At 37.5% G+C, this 23,325-nt stretch overlaps 1 long non-coding RNA gene across 2 annotated transcripts in view; it reads left to right on the top strand.

The window, feature by feature from the left end:
* The first annotated feature begins 15,072 nt into the window (after positions 1–15,072).
* LOC309652640 overlaps positions 15,073–23,325 on the top strand; it is a 213,634-nt gene continuing 205,381 nt past the window's right edge. For both annotated transcript variants that reach the window (XR_014258833.1, XR_014258834.1), the window contains exon 1: positions 15,073–22,397. This is a non-coding gene — a long non-coding RNA (uncharacterized lncRNA). The remainder of the gene's footprint in view (positions 22,398–23,325) is intronic.

Here is a 23,325-nt window from a genome sequence, read left to right as displayed (position 1 = left end):
TTAGCTTGACAACCTTGTCAAAAATTAATTGGCCATATTTCTAGACTTTCTATTTTGTTCCATTCTCTCCTTATGCCAATACTATACTCTCTTGAATATTGGACCTTTGTAGGAAGTCCTGAAATCAGGTATTAAAGATCCTTCAACTAGTTGTTGTTGTTGTTTTTAATAGATCCTTTATATTTCCGTATTAATCTTAGAATAGTCTTGTAAATGTTTACATGAAAAGCCTGCTGACATTTTTATTGAGGGTGAATCTGTGGATCAATTTGGAAAGGAATGATATCTTAACACTTAAAGTTTTCCAATCCAAGAAAATTAGGGTATCACAATTCTTTATATCTTCTTTTGTTTTTCTCAGCAATGTATGTAGTTTTCACTCACAGGTTTTGCATATATTTTGCTAATGTTTCTCTGGTTATTTCATGTTTCTTGATGCTATTGTACATGATAATATTTTAATTTGGTTTTTGATGGTTATTTGCTGACAGATGTGCAATTGATTTTTTTGTGTACTGATCTTGTGTACCACAAACTTGATAAATTCACTTACTGTTCTGTTTACTTTTTTGTACATTCCTTCAGGTTTTCTGTATATATGGTAATTCCATTTCTGAAAAAAAAAAACAATTATAAGTAATCTTCTCCTATCTGTGTATATTTTCTTTTCTTTTTTTATCTTATTAAGCTAGCTAGGACCTGCATTTCAAGTTTGACTAGAAATGATAAGAACCAATACCCTTGCCTTGTTTCCAAACCTGTGGAAAATCATTCAGGTTTTACTTTATTTATTTCTGTGTGTGTGTGCGTAAAGGTTTTTATTTTCTTAGGATACATTGCCAGAATTAGTGGGTTAAAGGATATGCCTTTTTAAAAATTGAGATATAGTTGATTTACAATATTATATTAGTTTCAGGTATACAATATAGTGAATCCAAATTTTTATAGATTATACTTCATTTATAGTTGTTATAAAGTACTGGCTACATTCCCTGTGCTGTACAATATATCATTGTAGAGTACTTATTTTATACATAGTAGTTTGTACCTCTTAATCCCTTACTACTATTTTGCCCCTCCCCTGCCACTGGTAACCACTAGTTTGTTTCTGTGTCTGTGATTCTGTTTCTTTATACTAGTGAATATAAACTAGTTATATTCACTAGTTTGTTTTATTTTTTTAGATTCCACATATAAGTGATAACAAACAGTATTTGTCTTTCTCTGCCTGACTTATTTCACTAAGCATTATACCCTCCAGGTCCATCCATGTTGTTGCAAATAGTAAAATTTCATTCTTTTTTATGGCTGAGTAGTATTCCATCATATATATATGGATAGATAAATAGATATATGCCACATCTTCTTTATCCATTCTTCTGTTGATGGATGTTTAGGTTGCTTCTATGTTTTGGCTATTGTAAATAATGCTGCTCTGAACATCGGGGTGTGTGTATCTTTTCAAATTAGTGTTTCAGTTTTCTTTGGATATATACCCAGGACTGGAATTGCTGGATCATACGGTAGCTCTATTTTTAGTTTTCTGAGGAAGTTCCACTGTTTTCCACAGTGGCTCCACCAATTTACATTGCCCCCAACAGTGTACAGGGGTTTCCTTTTCTCCACATCCTCACCAACATTTGTTATTTGTTGTCTTTTGTAGCCATTCTGAAAGGTGTGAAGCACTGTCTCACTGTGGTTTTCATATGCATTTCTATGATTAGCAGTGTTGAGCATCGTTTCATGTGCATGTTTTGGCCATCTGTATGTCCTCTTTGGAAAAATGTCTATTCAGGTCGTCTGCCCATTTTTCAATTGGGAATTTTTTCTTTTCTTTTCTTTTCTTTTTTTTTGGTGTTGAGTTGTATGAGCTGTTTATATATGTTGGATATTAGCCCCTTATTGGTCATATCATTTGCAAATATTTTCGCCCATTCAGTAGGTTGTCTTCTCGTTTTGTCGATGGTTTCCTTTACTGTGCAAAAGCTTTTAACTTTAATTAGGTCCCATTTGTTTATTTTTGCTTTTATTTCCTTTACTTTAGGAGATGGTTCCAAAAAAATATTGCTGTGATTTATTTCAAAGAGTGTTCTACCTATGTTTTCCTCTAGGAGATTTATAATATTTGATCTTATATTTAGGTCTTTAATCCATTTTCAGTTTATTTTTGTATATGGTGTTAGAGAATGTTCTAATTTCATTCCTTTACATGTAGCTGTCCACTTTTCCAAGCATCACTTATTGGAGAGACTGTCGTTTTTTCCATTGAATATTCTTGCCTCTTTCGTCATAGATTAATTAACCATAAGTGCATGGTGTATTTTTAAATTTTTTTGGTATGGAACAAATTATGAATATTAGCTAGTTGAGAAAACCATGCATGAGTCACTGCATGCAAAACATGGGCACAAAGTGAGACACTCATCAATCCAAAAAAGCACCAAGAAAATAATATCATACCACCACCCCCACCCCCTGCCACTTGCCCTCTTGGTGTCCATACGTTTGTTCTCTACATCTGTGTGTCTATTTCTGCCCTGCAAACTGGTTCATCTCTACCATTTTTCTAGGTTCCACATATATGCATTAATATACAATATTTGTTATTCTCTTTCTGACTTATTTCACTCTGTATAAGAGTCTCTAGATCCATCCACATCTCTACAAATGACCCAATTTCGTTCCTTTTTATGGCTGAGTAATATTCCATTGTAAATATGTACCACATCTTCTTTATCCATTTGTCTCTCGATGGGCATTTAGGTTGCTTCCATGACCTGGCTATTGTAAACAGTGCTGCAATGAACATTGGGATGCATGTGTCTTTTTGAATTATGGTTTTCTCTGGGTATATGCCCAGTAGTGGGATTGCTGGGTCATACGGTAATTCTATATTTAGTTTTTTAAGGAACCTCCATATTGTTCTCCATAGTGGCTGTATCAATTTACATTCCCACCAACAGTGCAAGAGGGTTCCCTTTTCTCCACACCCTCTCCAGCATTTGTTGTTTGTAGATTTTCTGATGATTCCCATTCTAACTGGTGTGAGGTGACACCTCACTGTAGTTTTGATTTGCATTTCTCTAATAATTAGTGATGTTGAGCAACTTTTCCTGTGCTTTTGGCCATCTGTATGTCTTCTTTGGAGAACTGTCTATTTAGGTCTTCTGCTCATTTTGGGATTGGGTTGTTTGTTTTTTTAATATTGAGCTGCATGAGCTGTTTATATATTTTGGAGATTAATCCTTTGTCCGTTGATTCGTTTGCAAATATTTTCTCCCATTCTGAGGGTTGTCTTTTTGTCTTGTTTATGGTTTCCTTTGCTGTGCAAAAGCTTTGAAGTTTCATGAGGTCCCATTTGTTTATTTTTGTTTTTATTTCCATTACTCTAGGAGGTGAATCAAAAAAGATCTTGCTGTGATTTATGTCAAAGAGTGTTCTTCCTATGTTTTCCCCTAAGAGTTTTAGAGTGTCCGGTCTTATATTTAGGTCTCTAATCCATTTTGAGTTTAGTTTTGTGTATGGTGTTAGGGAGTGTTCTAATTTCATTCTTTTACATGTAGCTGTCCAGTTTTCCCAGCACCACTTATTGAAGAGACTTTCTTTTCTCCATTGTATATCTTTGCCTCCTTTGTCATAGATTAGTTGACCATAGGTGCGTGGGTTTATCTCTGGGCTTACTATCCTGATCCATTGATCTATATTTCTGTTTTTGTGCCAGTACCATATTGTCTTGATTACTGTAGTTTTGTAGTATAGCCTGAAGTCAGGGAGTCTGATTCCTCCAGCTCTGTTTTTTTCCCTCAAGACTGCTTTGGCTATTCGGGGTCTTTTGTGTCTCCATACAAATTTCAAGATTTTTTGATCTAGTTCTGTAAAAACTGCCATTGGTAATTTGATAGGGATTTCATTGAATCTGTAGATTGCTTTGGGTAGTATAGTCATTTTCACAGTGTTGATTCTTCCAATCCAAGAACATGGTATATCTCTCCATCTGTTTGTATCATCTTTAATTTCTTTCATCAGTGTCTTATAATTTTCTGCGTACAGGTCTTTTGTCTCCCTAGGTAGGTTTATTCCTAGGTATTTTATTCTTTTTGTTACATTGGTAAATGGGAGTGTTTCCTTAATTTCTCTTTCAGATTTTTCATCATTAGTGTATAGGAATGCAACAGATTTCCGTGCATTAATTTTGTATCCTGCAACTTTACCAAATTCATAGATTAGCTCTAGTAATTTTCTGGTGGCATCTTTAGGATTCTCTATGTATAGTATCATGTCATCTGCAAACAGTGACAGTTTTACTTCTTCTTTTCCAATTTATATTCCTTTTATTTCTTTTTCTTCTCTGATTGCCATGGCTAGAACTTCCAAAACTATATTGAATAATAGTGGTGAGAGTGGACATCCTTGTCTCATTCCTGATCTTAGAGGAAATGCTTTCAGTTTTTCACCATTGAGATTGTTGTTTGCTGTGGGTTTGTCGTATACGGCTTTTATTATATTGAGGTAGGTTTCCTCTATGCCCACTTTATGGAGAGTTTTTATTATAAATCGGTGTTGAATTTTGTCGAAAGCTTACTCTGCATCTATTGAGATGATCATATGGTTTTTATTCTTCAATTTGTTAATATGGTGTATCACAGTGATTGATTTGTGTATATTGAAGAATCCTTGCATCCCTGGGATAAATCCCACTTGATCGTGGTGTATGATCCTTTTAATGTGTTGTTGGATTCTGTTTGCTAGTATTTTGTTGAGGATTTTTGCATCTATATTCATCAGTGATATTGGTCTGTAATTTTCTCTTTTTATAGTATCTTTGTCTGGTTTTGGTATCAGGGTGATGGTGGCCTCATAGAATGAGTTTGGGAGTGTTCCTTCCTCTGCAATTTTTTGGAAGAGTTTGAGAAGGATGGGTGTTAGCTCTTCTCTAAATGTTTGATAGAATTCACCTGTGAAGCCATCTGGTCCTGGACTTTTGTTTGTTGGAAGATTTTTAATCACAGTTTCAATTTCGTTACTTGTGATTGGTCTGTTCATATTTTCCATTTCTTCCTGGTTCAGTCTTGGAAGGTTATACCTTTCTAAGAATTTGTCCATTTCTTCCAGGTTGTCCATTTTATTGGCATAGAGTTGCTTGTAGTAGTCTTTTATGATGCTTTGTATTCTGCGGTGTCTGTTGTAACCCCTCCTTTTTGATTTCTAATTTTATTGATTTGAGTCCTCTCCCTCTTTTTCTTGATGAGTTTGGCTAATGGTTTATCAATTTTGTTTATTGTTCCTATTACCATTTTCTTAATCGTTTTGGGTTTGTTTTTGTAGGTCCTTTTCTTGTCTTGTTTTTCCCACATAGAGAAGTTCCCTTAGCATTTGTTGTAGAGCTGGTTTTGTGGTGCTGAATTCTCTTAGCTTCTGCTTGTCTGTAAACCTTTTGATTTCTCCATCAAATCTGAATGAGATCCTTGCTGGATAGAGTAATCTTGGTTGTAGGTTCTTCGCTTTCATCACTTTAAATATGTCATGCCACTCCTTTCTGGCTTGTAGAGTTTCTGCTGAGAAATCAGCTGTTAACCTTATGGGAGTTCCCTTGTATGTTATTTGTCGTTTTTCCCTTACTGCTTTCAATACTTTTTCTTTGTCTTTAATTTTTGCCAATTTGATTACTATGTGTCTCAGCATATTTCTCCTTGGGTTTATCCTGTATGAGACTCTCTGCGCTTCCTGGACTTGGGTGGCTATTTCCATTCCCATGTTAGGGAAGTTTTCCACTATAATCTCTTCAAATATTTTCTCGGGTCCTTTCTCTCTCTCTTCTCCTTCTGGGACCCCTATAATGCGAATGTTGTTGCATTTAATGTTGTCCCAGAGGTCTCTTAGGCTGTCCTCATTTCTTTTCATTCTTTTTTCTTTATGCTGTTCCTTGGCAGTGAATTCCACCATTCTGTCTTCCATGTCACTTATCCGTTCTTCTGCCTCAATTATTCTGCTATTGATTCCTTCTAGTGTAGTTTTCATTTCAATTATTGTATTGTTCATTTCTGTTTGTTTGTTCTTTAATTCTTCTAGGTCTTTGTTAAACATTTCTTGCATCTTCTCGATCTTTGCCTCCATTCTTTTTCCGAGGTCCTGGATCATCTTCGCTATCATTTTTCTGAATTCTTTTTCTGGAAGGTTGCCTATCTCCACTTCGTTTAGTTGTTTTTCTGGGGTTTTATCTTGTTCCTTCATGTGGTACATAGCTCTCTGCCTTTTCATCTTGTCTATCTTTCTGTGAATGTGTTTTTTGTTCCACAGGCTGCAGGATTGTAGTTCTTCTTGCTTCTGCTGTCTGCTCCCTGGTGGATGAGGCTATCTAAGAGGCTTGTGCAAGCTTCCTGATGGGAGGGACTGGTGGTGGGTATAGCTGGGTGTTGCTCTGGTGGGCAGAGCTCAGTAAAACTTTAATCCGCTTGTGTGCTGATGGGTGGGGCTGCGTTCCCTCCCTGTTGGTTTTGTGCCCTGAGGCGACCCAACACTGGAGCCTACCTGGGCTCTTTGGTGAGGCTAATGGCGGACTCTGGGAGGGCTCACGCCAAGGAGTACTTCCCAGAACTTCTGCTGCCAGTGTCCTTGTCCCTGTGGTGAGCCACAGCCACCCCCCGCCTCTGTAGGAGACCCTCCAGCACTAACAGGTAGGTCTGGATCAGTCTCCCCTGGGGTCACTGCTCCTTCCCCTGGGTCCTGATGTGCACACTACTTTGTGTGTGCCCTCCAAGTGTGGAGTCTCTGTTTCCCCCAGTCCTGTCGAAGTCCTGTAATCAAATCCCGCTAGCCTTCAAAATCTGATTCTCTAGGAATTCCTCCTCCTGTTGCCGGACCCCCAGGTTGGGAAGCCTGACGTGGGGCTCAGAACCTTTACTCCAGTGGATGGACTTCTGTGGTATAAGTGTTCTCCAGGTTGTGAGTCACCCACCCAGCAGTTATGGGATTTGATTTTATTTTGATTGCACCCCTCCTACCGTCTCACTGTGGCTTCTCCCTTGTCTTTGGATGTAGGGTATCTTTTTTGGTGAGTTCTAGTGTCTTCCTTTCAATGATTGTTCAGCAGTTAGTTGTGATTCCGGTGCTCTCCCAAGAGGGAGTGAGAGCACTTCCTTCTACTCTGCCATCTTGAACCAGTCTCCCTGCATGGTGTATTTTTAGGCTCTCTGTTCCTGTTCTATTGATCTATGTGTCTGTTTTTGTGTCAGTACTATACTGTTTTGATTAGTGTAGCTTTGTAGTAGGGTCAAATACCAATGACATTTTTCACAGAACTAGAACAAATAATTTTAAAATTTGTATGGAAACCCTCTTTTACTTTATTATGCTAACTGTAGATTTTTTATTGATTCATTTAAGATGAGGAAATTCCTTTCTGTTGCTAGTTTGTCAAATTTTATCAAACTGCATACTTAATGATTGATGATTTTAGATGAATGCAAATTATTCCTCAACAGCAGATTTAAAACAGGAAGATCACCTTAAATACTTACTGGGCCTGTTCTTTAGGTAGTTAAAAACCACAGAATATTGACTATTTTATCATATTTATCTAATGTGTCTTCCATCCATGCCCATTTGTGTATGTGCGCATACGTAAAATAGGAAAACACACAAATGTCAACTCTAAGTTATTGTTACAACTAAATGATATGTTGTTTAGGAAAGTATTTTATAAACTTTGAGGAATCATGGAATCATTAAATTATTCTTTCTATTCAGAAATTTATATATTTATGTATATCTGATATTTCTGAATATAGTTAAGATTTTGATTTTATTGTTAGTCTTAGTATTTATGCAAGTTGATAGCAATTTGGGAATAAACAAAATTTAGTTGTCAAAAAATGATTTGCACAATGTTACTGAAACATTATCAGTAGAAATAAACAGGTCTTGGAATAGGAACATATCAAGGGGGAGAAAAATGCCATTATATAGTATCCAACAGTGGTATCTGAGCTCAGAAACAAAACATTATTTCCTTCAGAGGCTTCAGCAACAATACATTTTATCCCCTCTAAATTTTACTTGTCTCTAATAGTTAGCAATATTTCCCGGACACTCATCCTAGATTGTTGCTAAACAATGACTACAAGCTTGTATCTTCTCAGTTTACCATTTGCTACACAGAATTCCTTGCATAATTTTTTGTCAAAATATTGCTTTTTGTTCTAACAATTAATAAAGTATACTTATCTCATGTAGAATGTAATGTATTTTTTTCTTTAAAATACAGTCTTTAGGGTGACAGAATTAAATTTGTTGGGTCACTGAATCTTATATGATTTGTTCAAATTATAATCACTTTTTCAGTACACATACACTCACACACACACACGCGCGCACACACACACACACACACACACACACACACACAACTGAACAGGATCTATAAAAGAAAAGCAGACCATATCACTACTATAACATATGGTTCACCTGTTTTGATTCAGCTCATCTCCCTGGAAGAGTTGCCTACTGGGAACTGGATCTTTTCTACTTGTTTTGAATGCGCTAAAAGACCAATTATGAACACTAGTACAGCATTTTATAATCTTATTTGTAGTTTCATTTTCTGTTTTATAAACTTGTTATAGTTTATTTTTCTATGAATCAACTAAACCATCCAGACTTGTTGAGGTAGTGGTAATGATACCTGCAGTCACAGTACAAGGGTCCAAACCTTGGATTGAGGCTTAATGAGTCCTTAAGCAAATAATTAAATTTCTGCACACCCCAACTAACTTCATTGGCAAAGTGAAGACAATGATTATTTCCTCATCAGCCTGAGAAAATATACGAATATATGCAGTCCTCGAAAACAATTTGTTGTTATATCATTAGCCAAAATAGTATGATCAATTCAAAGTCTCCTTCCTAGAACAAGGAAACATCCTTTCACTTTTCCCCCTTCTTTAAATGTTTCTAACAGTATTTTTTCTGTGCTGCTCTCAAGTCTTATATAGTCATAACTATTTCATGATAAGAAAGTATTTCACTTCCCTCTGTGTTTGTTTAGGGATTTTTTACTAAGTAGGACCTGAAGTACATACTTTAAAAAGTTATCCTTCTGTAGATGTTGTTATCATGCTTTCTTTGCATCAGAGATCAAGTCACTCTGTTTCTATCTTTGTTATTTGTCCAATGAAAGTCTTTAAGACCTAAAACGAATTTAGAATTTTAGGGGTAGAAAATTTATTTTGGTATATTCAGATTTTTACCATTTTCTCTTCTGTTGCTCAAATATCTAAAATATGATAAACAGTCAGTCATATTTATGTTTTTATTATATTTATCTTTTAAGTTACTCAAAATTATATTTTGGTATCTTATGTTAAGAGTGAATAGTATTTTTTTCCAGTAGTTAATTATTTGTCCCAGCACTATTTAATAAGTAATATTTTTAACCAACTGACCTGGAAGTTTTACATGTACATCTTAAAATTTTATATATACTAGAATTTAGTTCCAGGCTAATTCACTTTATTAATTTATCTACCTGCCATTTCCATACTTTTATTTGTATTAGATAATAATTTTAGTATCTGTTAGCCGAGGTTCCTTGCAGTCTCAATTTCCAAAGTTCTGTTATGTTTGCTTTGCTCTTTATTCTTTCCCATTCATTTTGGATTCATTTGGGTTAATGACAGAGTAATCTTACTGGGACCAAATTGCACACTTTTCAAAAGAGATATTTGTAGAGCAAATTGGGCAGCAGGAGTAGGAAAGGAAGAGTGAATCACCACTTTTTGGAAAAATTCTGTTCCTCAGTACTGGGCCTTCTTCCATTGGGGAAAAAAATGTACAACTTAAACAGTACAGGTTTTTTTCCTCAAAAACATGAATGACTGAAACATAACAATCTAAGTATAATACTACCTTTACTTAGATCATTATAATTATATTCCTTTCAGTGTTTTTTTAGGAATAAGGACAAAGAATTAAACTATGGTCTTGTTTCTGGCAGTTAAATTGTAGCTCATAACAGTTTAACCATTCTGAGACTGGTGCATAAAGATTTCTGGCTATGTAAGAGTCATATTTTTATATTCAGCCAAGGAACACTGACACTCATTAAAATGAAAAGAAATCAGTGAGTGATATTTCCCTTCAAGTGTTCACATAAATGTTACCTTTTCTCTCTTTTAGTGAGACAATTATTCACTCAATTAATATTCAGTGAGTAAGGCAGTATTAATGGGGAAGAAAAGAAAAATGATAAATCAAGAAAGGATTCTGCTTAAAGGATACTTAACATTGTAAGATATCTGCATAAATACTTTTAATGCATACTAGAATGCAGTCAATGTGTCACTGGGTATGATGGAACTTTAGAGGAGGGAGAAATTACTGTCATATACAGCAATCTGGTATGACTTCATAGTTGACTTGGTATCTGAGCTACACCTTGACAGCTGGTTTAGATTTGGGGTTGATGAGATGGCGTCACTGGAAGAGTTGAGATAAAGCCACTGAGGTGCAGAGACTCAGTATATGTTCAGGGAAAACTAGGTAATTTATTTTGGCTGGAACATAAGTGTGTCAGAAAAAACAGTGAGAGAGAATTTTGGGAAGACAATTGGAAACCAGATGGCAGAATATCTTGAATGCCGGCTATTGCATTGTGGATTTTATTTTGTTGGTAATTTGTGGCTTACAAAGTATTTTTTTTTAAGGCATTGGTATGAGCAGTGCCATGCTTTACAAAGGTTACAAAATAGATTATCTAGATAAGCACTTAGGCTGTTGTTTTTTTTTTTTTCTTGGCTGCGCAGCATGTGGTATCCCAGTTCCCGGACCTGGGATCAAACTCATGTCCTCTGCATTGGAAGTGTGGAGTCTTAACCACTGGACCACCAGGGAAATCCCTAGGCTCGGTATTTGTAGTACCAATGAGAGTCTTAAGATTCTAAAATCCTTTATCACCAGGTTCAGAAAGATTTAGATAACGTTATCTTACTTAACCAATGATCAAGAAAATTCATCCACTAAGCTGTTTCTACTTTTGTGCTGTAATGTTTGATGTCAAATTAATTTTTTTTTCTTGTCTTACCTTTATTTAAAGTAAGATTTTAATTTTTTTTAAAGTAGTTAACTGAAGTATATAATTCATGCCTTCTAAATTTCTAGAATAACAACTGTAATATGAAATATTAAAGATTTTTAGTGCATTACAATAATCATAAAATATCATTTGAACATAAATTTGTGTTAAATTTGCTTCAAATATAACTTTTTTTCTCAGTATAGTTACAAGTCAGTACACCTTCAAGATACCTCTGCTAATCTCAGATTAAGGAACTGGAATTTCACTACAGGCTAATTAAGTATTTCATATGAGATTATTTTATTTAATTTTTAAGTAAATCCATACTCATGAAAAACTTCATTTTATTTATCATATGCATTATTTATTGAATTATTGAGTCATGCAATTGATATTAATTTTGATAAATACTAAAAATGTAAGTTAACTCAATAACATGAGTGCTCATGCATTAAAAAAATGACTAAAGAAGTAGAACAATCTAGTTGTAACTGCTGGTGGTCCACTAGTGGAAACCAAGTCAGTTCTTAGTGACACATAATCCTGTTATATTGCAATAGCTAATGGATAATTTTTATTAAAAGCCAAATGTCTATAACAGCTTAATTATTCATTTTATTTAGGAGCTAACATTAATGCTGTATAAAAGCCTGTAGCATAGGAATTTTGGAAACTGACAGCAATCAGGCTTTGTAATTCTTAGGAAGTGATGAGATTTTCAATTTTAATGTTTATCAGTTTTGCATGTGTGAAGTTGCAGTTGCTATGGTATACTTGACCTTTGGTATCTTTTCAGTTGAGATGCTAACATATGGGAGCTATACAGGACTTGATAATGGATTAGATACAGTAGGTAAAAGAAAAGAGTTAAGATTGACCCCTTAGATTTTGGCTAGTGTAACAGAATGGCTTAGTGGCTGCTGTCTTAAGTCAGTTAGGGCTGCTAATCAAAGTACCATAGACTAGGTGGCTTATAAAAAGCAGAAATTTAGTTCTCACAGTTCTGGAGCCTGGAAGTCTGAGATCAAAGTGCTAGCATGATCAGGTTCTGATGAGGGCCCTCATCCAGGTTGCAAACTGCTGCTGTCTTCTTATATCCTCAGGTGGCAGAAAAAGGGCAAGAGAGCTCTCTGGGGCCCCTATTATAAAGGCACTAATCCCATTCATGAGGACTCCACCCTCATGATCCAGTTATCTGCCAAAGGCCCCACCTCCATTAAGGTAGGATTTCAGCATGAGTTTTGGGAGGACACAACCTTCAGTCCATAACAGCTACTGTTTACAGAGATAGTAGAGTATATAAGAAAAAACAGGGCTGGGAGATAAAAATCTTAGTTTGGCCTTTTATGTATGATTTTGAAATATTGTTCATCCATCTAGGGAGAAATGGCAAGCGTGCCATTGTATGTTGAGATGTGGAATTCAGAGGTCAAACTGAGACAGCACACCTCAGAGCTCCAGGCATACACAAACAGACATTTACCATAAACGGTGTTGTTACCATCAACTATCTGGTGTGGCCCAAAGCATCAGATATACAAAGACACTTATCAGGCAGGATATTTCAAAGGCTCAGAGGTTACATCCCAGGAGCTGGACAAGGGCCAGTCTGGAAGACCTTAGGCAAGTATAGGTTTTGGGCAATCCAGGCCTTGAAGTTAACCTTGACTGCACAGTATATATATATATATATATATATATATATGTATAGGATTTTTGTCCTATATATTTTCTTAGTGATTTTTGTTATATATGAAAATGATTTTCAACTATATATTTATGTTTCTATTTTATAAAATACTTGTTTCAATTCTAATAACTTTTAGTTGTCTAGCTTTGCCTATAAATGTCTGTAATCACAACTATTTACACATCTCCTAAATAGTTATCTTTGAGTACTTTCTGATACTGCTAGGCCTTATTTCTTATTTTTGTCTAGTTAAATTGATTGGAACTTCTGGGAAGACTTTTAGATGACTGGGGAGATAATTTTCTCATTGATTACTTAAAATGAGAAAATAGACTACCCTTCAGCATATGCAACAAATTTAGAGAGAAAACAGAATAAACATTTTTATGAGTTAAATGGTTATTGTGATCAGTTACAAATGAGATTGAAAAATGTGACAAGTTCTTATGCAGTTCTATTTCAATAATTCAGAAAACAAAAAAAAGTAATATATTCTAGGGAAAAATTAGAAGGTGCTTCAGAAATGAGAAGAGAAATTAATGCAACATGATAAGCACTGAAATAATAAAAAACAAACAGTAGACAAATTAGAAAACACTGACAAAGACATGGCAATAAAAATTAAGTACAAGTAATTGATTAATTACACATCTGTGTTTTGCTTTTCCCACTGTCCAGTCACCAATTTTCTTGTGCCTCTTTAAGAAACAACCTCAAATTTCAGTCCAAGTTAAAGCTGACACTTCCCTACACTCCTGGGGAGAAAATATGACTCCATCAATCATTACTCCATCCTCCTGGCCAAAGTGCTTGGTCTAGGGGTGAGTCCCTAATCCCCATTAGGTTCATGTGAGGTCTTTTCTTGACATTGATGAAAAGACAGATTTTTTTCCTTCTGCATTTGGTAAAGTTGGACAGGATAAGCCAAGAGCAGTGGCTCACAAACTTACTGCGTAGTAAATCCCAAGGGGAATTTTTAAAACACCTGTTACTCAGGTGACAACCTATATCAAGTAAATCAGAATTTCTGGTTTACAAAATCTGTCCTTCAGTTGTGTTTACAGACTCCCCAGGGAATTCCAGTTGGCAGTCAGTGTTAAAAAACTGTGGTCCAGAGAATAGTGATTCTCTAACTTCGGTGTGGGTCCGAATCCCTGGTGGCTTTGGTAAAATCCAGATTGTTTGGCCCAGCCACACCATCTGAGTTTCCTTTTCATTAGGTGTGGCTGGGTGGGACTGGAAGCAAACTCTGAGAGTCACAGCTCTGCTCTGTGAGGATCTGAGTATGACAGTGAGAAGGATGCTTTGCTTCTGAAGAGAGAAATTTAAAGTTAAAAAAAGGACAGAAATCTCAGGTAACTGAAATATCACAGGTAGATCTGGGTGGTGGGCCTCATGAGAACTAGAATTTCTTAGAAGATTACAGTTTATGTCACTATTGCTTTTTATTGATCACGTTTTGAGACTGACATTTGGTCAGTATGAATAGTCGTGGTGTCTACTGTGTTGTGTGCTCATACTAAAGCTATACTGAAGCTTAGTATTTTCATCTCATTTCAGCTTCACTACATGAGGAAGGTATTCAAATATTTCTAGTCTAACAATAAAGAAACTGAGAGTCAGAATTAAATATTTTGCTTGAGGCCCCTGGGCAAATAAGTAGCAGAACTCAGATGGGAAACTAGGAAAACCTGTGCTTCTAAACACGATGAGGAGGAGGTTTCACATCACATGGAAGCGCCTACCCCATGTCCTTCTGAGTGGGCAAACCTCTTCTATAAGGTAAATCTGAGCCACAGCAGTACGTAGCCACTACTGCTTTGTGGTACCTTCAGGCATGTCTCCACACCTCTTGGGAAAGATGGAAAAATGCACCAAGTGTGCCAGTAATTAGAAGTGTTGGGAGTGGATGTAGTCAGACACACCCTGGATACCTGCATGGCTCTGGATGTTGAAAGCAACAGCTCTGCTCATAGGAGAGTCTGACCCCACATTCCAAAGGCCAAAGCCATTCATGCCAAGTATCCTCCTATTCTAAAGTGAGGTGCTCCTTTATCTTGCCAAGGGCCTGACCAAAAGTGGTCCTGCATTCATTTGATTATCTCTCAACCCAGAGACATAAAAGAGATGAGGTGGAAAAAGTGGAAAGAATATTGCTAGGGGGTTCTTCATGGCAGCAGTGTTCTCCAGCCTCATGTGAGGGGGAGAAAGTCTGCTTTCCCCTTGTTTCAAGCCAAGTGCAAGAGGCTTCAGAAAGCTTGCCCCCAGTGAAGCCAGCTTGGTAGTAAACTCGTGCAAGAGGCTTCAGAAAGCTTGCCCCCAGTGAAGCCAGCTTGGTAGTAAACTCGTTGCAGATACAGTGATTGACCTTTGAACTTCTATAGAAAAGAGGCTCCAAGAGAAAATCCACTAGTCCAAAGATCCCTGCATGAAATTTAGGATCCTTACTTGAATTTTAGGAGATTTTTATTTGAATTATTAAATTTTTCTCTGAGTACAAGCAGAAGGTTACCACTCAAGAAACAGCTGAAGGCAGTCATACATGTGCTGGTTTCTGCATGCACACTTAAGGCTCATAGAATGATGGGACGAAGCAATATTGGCTGCTCTGGAGTCTCCAAAATGTCAGGGGTCAAGACAGGATGCTCTCGTGTCAAAACAGCACACCAAGTGTTATATGGGATTTTGGTTGGTTCTCAAACATTACCATACATCGTAATCACATAGAAGGCTGTTGAAACTCACATGGCTGGACCCCCCCCTCCCCCAACCCCTTCTACCCTTAGAATTTCTGATTGAATAGATCTGGAGTTGAGGCTGAGGATTTGCACTTCTGACGAGTGCATAGATGATGTTGATGCTGTTGGTTTGGAGACCACACTCTGAGAACCACTAGTTGAGCATTAAGGGCTACTATTTGAAGTAAGATCATCTGAGAATAAAAGCAACACAGATAATACAGGAACTTAGAGATCCCTGATGATAGAATCTGAGCAGTTAGGTCAGGAATGCCAGAATAGCAGGAATCTCACCATGTGCTTTCTTTTAATTTAAATTAAATTAAATAATTGAATTTCAAGTGAAAGCATCCAAAGCAAAGCAGAATTCTAAATGAAAGTTCATTAAAATGAACATGGACTTTAAACTAAGTGAACATTTTCATTAATAAAATAATTATATAACAAAACATACAAAAATTCATAATCAGTGCCAATTATCCTGTCACTGAGGAAAGGCTAAATTTTAATTTTTTGGTATAAAAATGACAGAGATGCATTCATTATCAGTTTGCAGAAAGTTTCATAAGTTTGTGGAAGAGAAATGAATCTGCCTGGGAAAGATGAGTCTTTCTGAATCATGTGATTAGTTCCTTAAAATCAGTACTATATATTAGTGATGCATATGAGATTTTGCAAGGTAGATAAAAAGGAAATTTATTAAATTAAAAACTATATTTGAATAATAACAGGTTTTAAAAAAACAAGAAAAGGAAATGAAATTTTAAAAATAAACAGTTAAAATTGAATCATTAATACATAAAAATGCTAAAATTGGTTTCATGGTGGAATATGCTTTCTGATTATATTTAATATTCAGAAAAATATTTCTTGTCTTCAGATATTTTTGGTGTGTTCTTATAACCATTTTTGGTGTGTCTTTATATTTGATCATTGGTTATTAGGGAACTTGAATATTTAGCAAAGTGAATTTTGGCAATTTGGGAAATACTCATTTAGAAAATTCAATTTCAGTACATTGAATTTCAGTAGATTGATTTAGAGATGGACTCTTGTGGACATCAGTAGCTTTAACTGCCCAGAATAATTTTCCAGTGCATTGGAAAATTGCATTATAGGTTTCCTTTTAGCATTTATCCTTCAGAAATCTCAATTGATGAAGTTTATGTGAAGATAATCCTATGCCTTGATCCACTGGGACTGTATAAACTAAGCTGACTAAAAGGAGTGCTATATTCAACTACCTGAAGGATTGATTGATATTGGCTACCATAATGTATAAAACTAATTTTTTTAAAAAAATTTTGTATTCCTAATGTTATTAACATATTAGAAATAGCTCTTCTAAATCTGCTCCCTTGATTCTTCCAGGAGGTCAGTTTGTTGCTACTGTCCTGACCTCTGGAGAATCAAATGCTGCTTGTGTAGAATAAGATGGTATGTTGAAGCAGGAGCATGAGGTCATTGCTACCTCAGCATATCTTTGTTCTGTATTTCAGGAGACTGTATGGGGAGTTCAAGTGAGGACTGATACACAATTAGTAATTTCCATGCCTTTTTGAGTAGATAAAGCATGTCCACTTCAGACGTCATTTATTCATTGTTGTGTTGGGAGTCTGTGACCACATTCAGGTTTGACTATTCATTACCATAACTCACAGAACCGAGACAAGCTGTTATACTCATGGTTACAGTATATTACAGCAAAGGAATACAAATTATAATAAATAAAAAAGGAAAAGGCCATATAGAGAGGAATCCAGGAGAGAGAAGCTGCAAGCTTCCAATTGTCCTATTCAAGTGGAATCACAAAGTGATCAATTCTCCCAGACTGATGTGTGGCCACACATGCAGGTTATTGTCAATAAGATGAGCTGACTCAGTCCTTGGTACATAGCATGGATCACCTCCATGAAAGCCTTACTACTCAGTCTCCAGCCCCATCCAGAGATCAGACTGACACAGCAAGACCCAAAGCCTCAGGGAAACAAAAACAGACCTTCATCATAAATCACATTGTTAGCATAAACTATCTGGGGTGACCCAAAGCCTCAGGTGTACACGAACACTCTTATCAGGCAGGAGAGTCCCAGGACTCAGATTTATCTCCAAGGAGCCATAGGAGGGCTAGTCCTAAAGAGCTTCGGTGTGTGGGCGCTTTAGGCAACCCAGGCATGCTGAGTTGGAACCCGTTACAGCACAGTTTGTAAATTATTGTTATTTTATGTATGGTATCTTTTATCATATATAATTTCTTCAACAGTTTTGTTATGAATGAAAACGTTCTATAAAACTGTATTTTTAATTTTGCCTCCTTATAAAATATTTGTATTAATTATAGTAAAGTTTTCTTGTCTGGTTTTGTTTACAAATAATTAAAATCATAATTATTTACATGTATACAAAAGATTTATCCTGATTACCTCCTAATATTGCTAAGCCTTAATTCTTAATTTGTCTGCTGAAATCGATTTGAACTTGTGAGAAAGCTTTTAAATATTAGGGGTGATAATATTCACACTGTTAAATGAGAAAATCGGGAAGCCTTCAGCATGTTCAACAAAATTAACATGAGAGAAAGAATAAGCATTTATATAAATTTAAAAATTATAGCGACAATAATATGCAAGAAATTGAAAAATATTATGTTTTTGTAATTCTGTATCATTAACTTAAAAAAAGAAAAAAAGGAATTTAGGTTTTGCTTCACAGTTGAGAACTAAAGATGAATGTAGTCATGATAAGTCAGGTTTATCCACTGAAAGCATAAACAAAATGCAAACAGGTAGGCAAGCTAGAACATACTAACAAAAACATGGCAATAAGCATTCTTATGAAGCAGTTATTTAATTAGACACTTATTGTTGACTCTCCCTCTCTGTTCAGTTTATAAATCCCCTTTAGGGACCATTCACCTTGATTTTCAGGATGAGTTGCTTAAGAGGAGCTGACACTCCCTCACATGCTATAACTGAGAATGCAGAGAGTCCATCAAACAATCCTCTGTCCCCCAGGCCAAAGAGCTTGGAGTTGGGCTGAGCACATAACCATGTTAGGATGATATGAGGTCTTTTCCTGAGATTTCTAGGAAGACAAAGTCTTTTCCCACGTTACTTGGTAAAGTTGTACAGGTTAGGCCTAAGGCAGTGGTTCACAAACTAACTGCACATGATAATGTCCAGGTAAAAGGTTAAAACACCTGCCAATGAGGGCACACCGCACCTCAAATTAATGAGAATTTCCAACTGTAAAAACCATTGTATCAGTTCTAAAAGAATCCCCAGGGGATTCGTGTTTGTACATAATATTGAAAACAAGTCATCGGTGGAATAGGTTTCTCAAAGTATGGCATTCATTGGAATTAATGGAGTGCTTGTTATAATCCACATTGGTTGACCATACTATTCCCTTGGACTCACTGACTGTATAGGTCTGGGTGAGTGGGGTTGAGTATTGGAATATTTACCAAGTGCCCAGGTGTTGCTGCTCTGGGGGCCATATTTTGAGAACCACTGCTCCACTCTTACGAGGTAAAATCTGAATATGCCAGTGAAAAAGGTGCACTGCTAATGATGACAGTGTAGCATAAGAGGTTTTTTTGTTTTGTTTTTAAAGAATAGAATTTTAGGCTACTGAGGTCTTCCAGGTAGGCCTGCACATAAGGGCCACCTGGGAATTTGATTTCTAAAAAGATTACAGGTTATGCTAGTGCTGATGTTGGGTGGATCACATTTGTAGGACTACTGAGGTAAATTATACACTCTCCTTTGAAAATTTTAGACTGGGTGATATTAACATGACTACTAACAGCTTCTATATTGTGTACCTGGAGATGTACTAAGGCTTTATAATTCTCATCTCATTTCAGCTCCACTGCATGTGGAAGATACTGAAATATTTCCCTTCTGGCAAAAAAGAAACTGAGGGTCAGAAATAAACTCCCTCAGGCCACAGGAAAAAAGTGGCTGAGCTCCAATTGAAAACTAGAAAAGTAAGTCCCAAAACCTGTGCTCTTGAAGATGATGAGAACGACATTTCACACCTAATGAAGGTGACTGGCCCCTGCCCTTCTGGGCAGGTCCGTGTCTTCTCCATGGAAAATCTGAGCCACAGCGGTACGCAGCCACTACTGCTTTGTGGTAGCCTCTTGGGGAAGATGTAAAAATGCACCAAGTGTGCCAGTAATTAAAAGTGTTGGAGTGGATGTACTCAGACACCCCTGAATACCTTCATGGCTCTGGATGTTGAAAGCAACAGCTCCGTTCATAGGAGACCTTGGCGCTAAATTCCAAAGGCCAAAACGATCCATGCCAAGCGCCCTCCTATTCTAAAGTGAGGTGCTCCTTTATCTTGCCAAGGACCTGATGAAAAGTGGTTCTGCAGGTATTTGCTTATCTCTCAACCCAGAGATATAAAGAGTTGAGGTGGAAAAAGCGGAAAGACTATCGGGAGAGAGTTCATGGCAGGAATGTTCTCCAACCTCATGCGAGGAAGAGAGAGTCTGCTTTCCACTTATTTCAAGCCAAGTGCAAGAGGCTTTCAAAAATTTACCCCATGGGCTTCCCTGGTGGCGCTGTGGTTGAGAGTCTGCCTGCCAATGCAGGGGACACGGGTTCGAGCCCTGGTCTGGGAAGATACCACATGCCGCGGAGCAGCTGGGCCCGTGAGCCACAACTACTGAGCCTGTGCGTCTGGAGCCTGTGCTCCGCAACAAGAGAGGCCGCGACAGTGAAAGGCCCGCGCACCGCGATGAAGAGTGGCCCCCGCTCGCCACAACTAGAGAAAGCCCTCGCACAGAAACGGAGACCCAACACAGCCATAAATAAATAAATACTTTAAAAATAAAAAGTAAAAGTCTATTAATAAAAAAAAAAAAAATTTACCCCAGTGAAGCCAGCTCAGCAGTACACTCACTGCAGACACAGTGAGTGGCCTTAAACTTCTAACAAAAAGAAGTTTTCCCAGAAAGTTCATTAGTCCAAAGATCCCTGTTCAAAGCTGGGATCTACCTTATCATTAGAGATAATCCTTCATGAATGTTTTCTCTGAGAACAACCAGGAGGTTACCAACTCAGAGGCAGCTGAAGGGAGTCCCATCTTTGGCAGTTTCTGCATGCGCACTGGAGCTTCATAGTGTGCTGGGAAGAAGTGGTGTTGGCTGGTCTAGAGTCTAAGAAAATAAAGGATCAAGAAAAGATCCTCTGGATTCCAAAGAACACAGTAAGTGTTATGTCAGGTGTGGTTGGTTCTCATACATCATTATGCATCACGTTTGTGGAAACAGGATTGCTGGACCCTCCTCTACTTCCAGAGTTTATGATTCTGCATGTCTGATGTGGGGTTTGGTTATGCATGTTCACAAGTGCAAAGGTGATGTTACAGTTGCTGTTTTGAGTAATCCTCTGGTAACCACAGATGCAGCATGTAAGGCTGCCATTTGTAGGAAAATATCTGAAGATAATATCACCACAGACTATATATATAATCATTATTTTGCACACCTAAAATTATACAGTCCTTTAGGCAATTACATCTCAATCAAACTGGAAGGGAAAAAAAGGCAGATAAATTGGGAACCTAGGGATAAGTGATCTGCTAGCCTGGTGTCAGATTACCACAATACCACACATCTCAACATTAAAAAGAAAGTCAAATGGAAAAAAATAAATTTAAAGTCAAAGCTTAAAATGGAAAATAGAATTTTAGCAGTAATTGATATATGCATATTCATTAAAACATATGTAATATATACAGTAACTAGATTAATTTCATTGATAGCTGACCCTTCCCCAAAAAGCATCTGTGAGATGCCAAGTCTCCCCTGGTCAGTCCTCTCTTCCCAAGGCCAAATGCTTGGAGTTAGTGTGAGGACATAACTTAGGTTGTATCAGTGTGAGGCCTTTAATTGAGGATTCTTGGAAGACAAGGTCCTTCCTCGTGCTTTTCCATAAAGATGGGTATGATAATTCTTGAGTCGTGATTCCCTAACTTACTGGCCATTAGAATCACCAAAGTTTAAAACACCTGTTGCTCAGGCTGCACAATTAAATTAATCAGGTTCTCCAGGTGTAAAAACCATGCTTCAATTGCTTTTTTAAACAATGTCTAAGGGATTCCTATTTGCTGATAACATTAGAAACATTTGATCCAGGGAAATAGTTTTCTCAAACTCTGGCACTCCTGGGAAACAATGAAGTACTTGTTAAAATCAACCTTGGGTGCTCCACTCCTCAGTGTGTCTGACTAGCTAGGTCTGGGAGGGTGGGGTAAGAATCTGCATCTCTAACAGGTGCCCAGATCTTGCTGATCAGGAGACCACGCACTTTGAGAACAACTGCTCTATTCTATGAGTTAAAGTCTGAAAATGCCAGTAAAAAAGTTCCTCTTTTTCTGATGAGAGAATAACATAAAAAGTTTAAAAACAAAAACATAGGATTCTTAGCTTACTTAGGTCTTACAGACAAGTATGTGTATGTGGAACTTCTATGAATTTGCAGTTCAAAGGACTCCTGTTCATGTGACTACTGTTTCGGGGAGGATTACATTTTGAGAATATCTACTGTGTTTTCTAAATCTCCTTTGAACATTTTAGACTGAGTGTGAAATTTGGGTAAAGAAGTAAACAAAGCTACTGTGTTGTTTAGCAGGAATTGTACTAAGGCTTTCATTTGTGATCTCATTTCAGTTTCACTGCATTAGGAAGATACAGAAATAAAACGCAATGAAGAGTACAGAAGCTGAGGATAAGATATAAATAATTTATTTCAGAAAAAAGGAAAAAACGGGGAGAGCTCCTCTTGGACTCTGGAAAAGCAGGACTCAAAACCTGTGCTTTTGGAGGCAATAAAGAGGATGTTTCACAGCAAATGGAAGTGCAAGGCCTGTGCTATCTTGGAAGGTAAACGTCTTCCCTGTGGTAAATCTGAGCCACAGCAGTATGCAGCCACTACTGCTTTGTGGTAGCTTCAGGTATGCCTCTATACCTCTTGGGGAAGGTGGAAATTTGCACTGAGCGTGCCAACAATTAGAAGCGTCTGGAGCGCAGGTGCCGTGGGTCAGACATACGCCAAGAGCTGCATGGCTTTGGGTGTTGAAAGCAGCAGCTCCGCTCATAGGAGAGTCTGACCCCAGACTCCAAAGTACCCTCGTACTGTAAAGTGAAGTGCTCCTTTAGCTTGCACGGACCGGCCCAAAAGTGGTTCTCAGACTTTGGGAGAGGGTTGTTCATGGCAGCAATGTTCTCCAGCCTCGTGGGAGGGGGAGAGAGTGTGCCCTTTCCTTGTTTCAAGCCAAGTGCAAGAGGCGTCGGAAAGTTTGCCCCAGTGAGGCCAGCTCAGCGGTACACTCATTGCAGACACAGGGAGTGGCCTTTAAAGTGCTAAGGAAAAGCAGCTCCCCCAGAGAGTTCACAAGTTCAAAGTTGCCTGTTCAAAGTTGGGCTCCGGGCTTCCCTGGTGGCGCAGTGGTTGAGAGTCTGCCTACTAATGCAGTGGGCACGGGTTCGAGCCCTGGTCTGGGAGGATCCCACATGCCGCGGAGCGACTAGGCCCGTGAGCCACAGCTGCTGAGCCTGCGCGTCTGGAGCCTGTGCTCCGGAACAAGAGAGGCCACGATGGTGAGAGGCCCGCGCACCGCGATGAAGAGTGGCCCCCGCTTGCCACAACTAGAGAAAGCCCTGGCACAGAAACGAAGATCCAACACAACAATCAATCATTCAATCAATAAAATAAGTAAATCTTAAAAACTCCACAGCTATTAAAAAAAAAAAAAAAAAAAAGTTGGGCTCCAACTTAGCCTTAGAGATAACCCTTCATGAATGTTTCTCT

Source organism: Balaenoptera physalus (genome assembly GCF_965194825.1).
Source record: "Balaenoptera physalus genome assembly, chromosome: X".
NCBI lineage: Eukaryota > Metazoa > Chordata > Mammalia > Artiodactyla > Balaenopteridae > Balaenoptera > Balaenoptera physalus.
The sequence above is the reverse complement of the archived record's forward strand: the minus strand, read 5'-3'. Positions and strand labels throughout refer to the sequence as shown.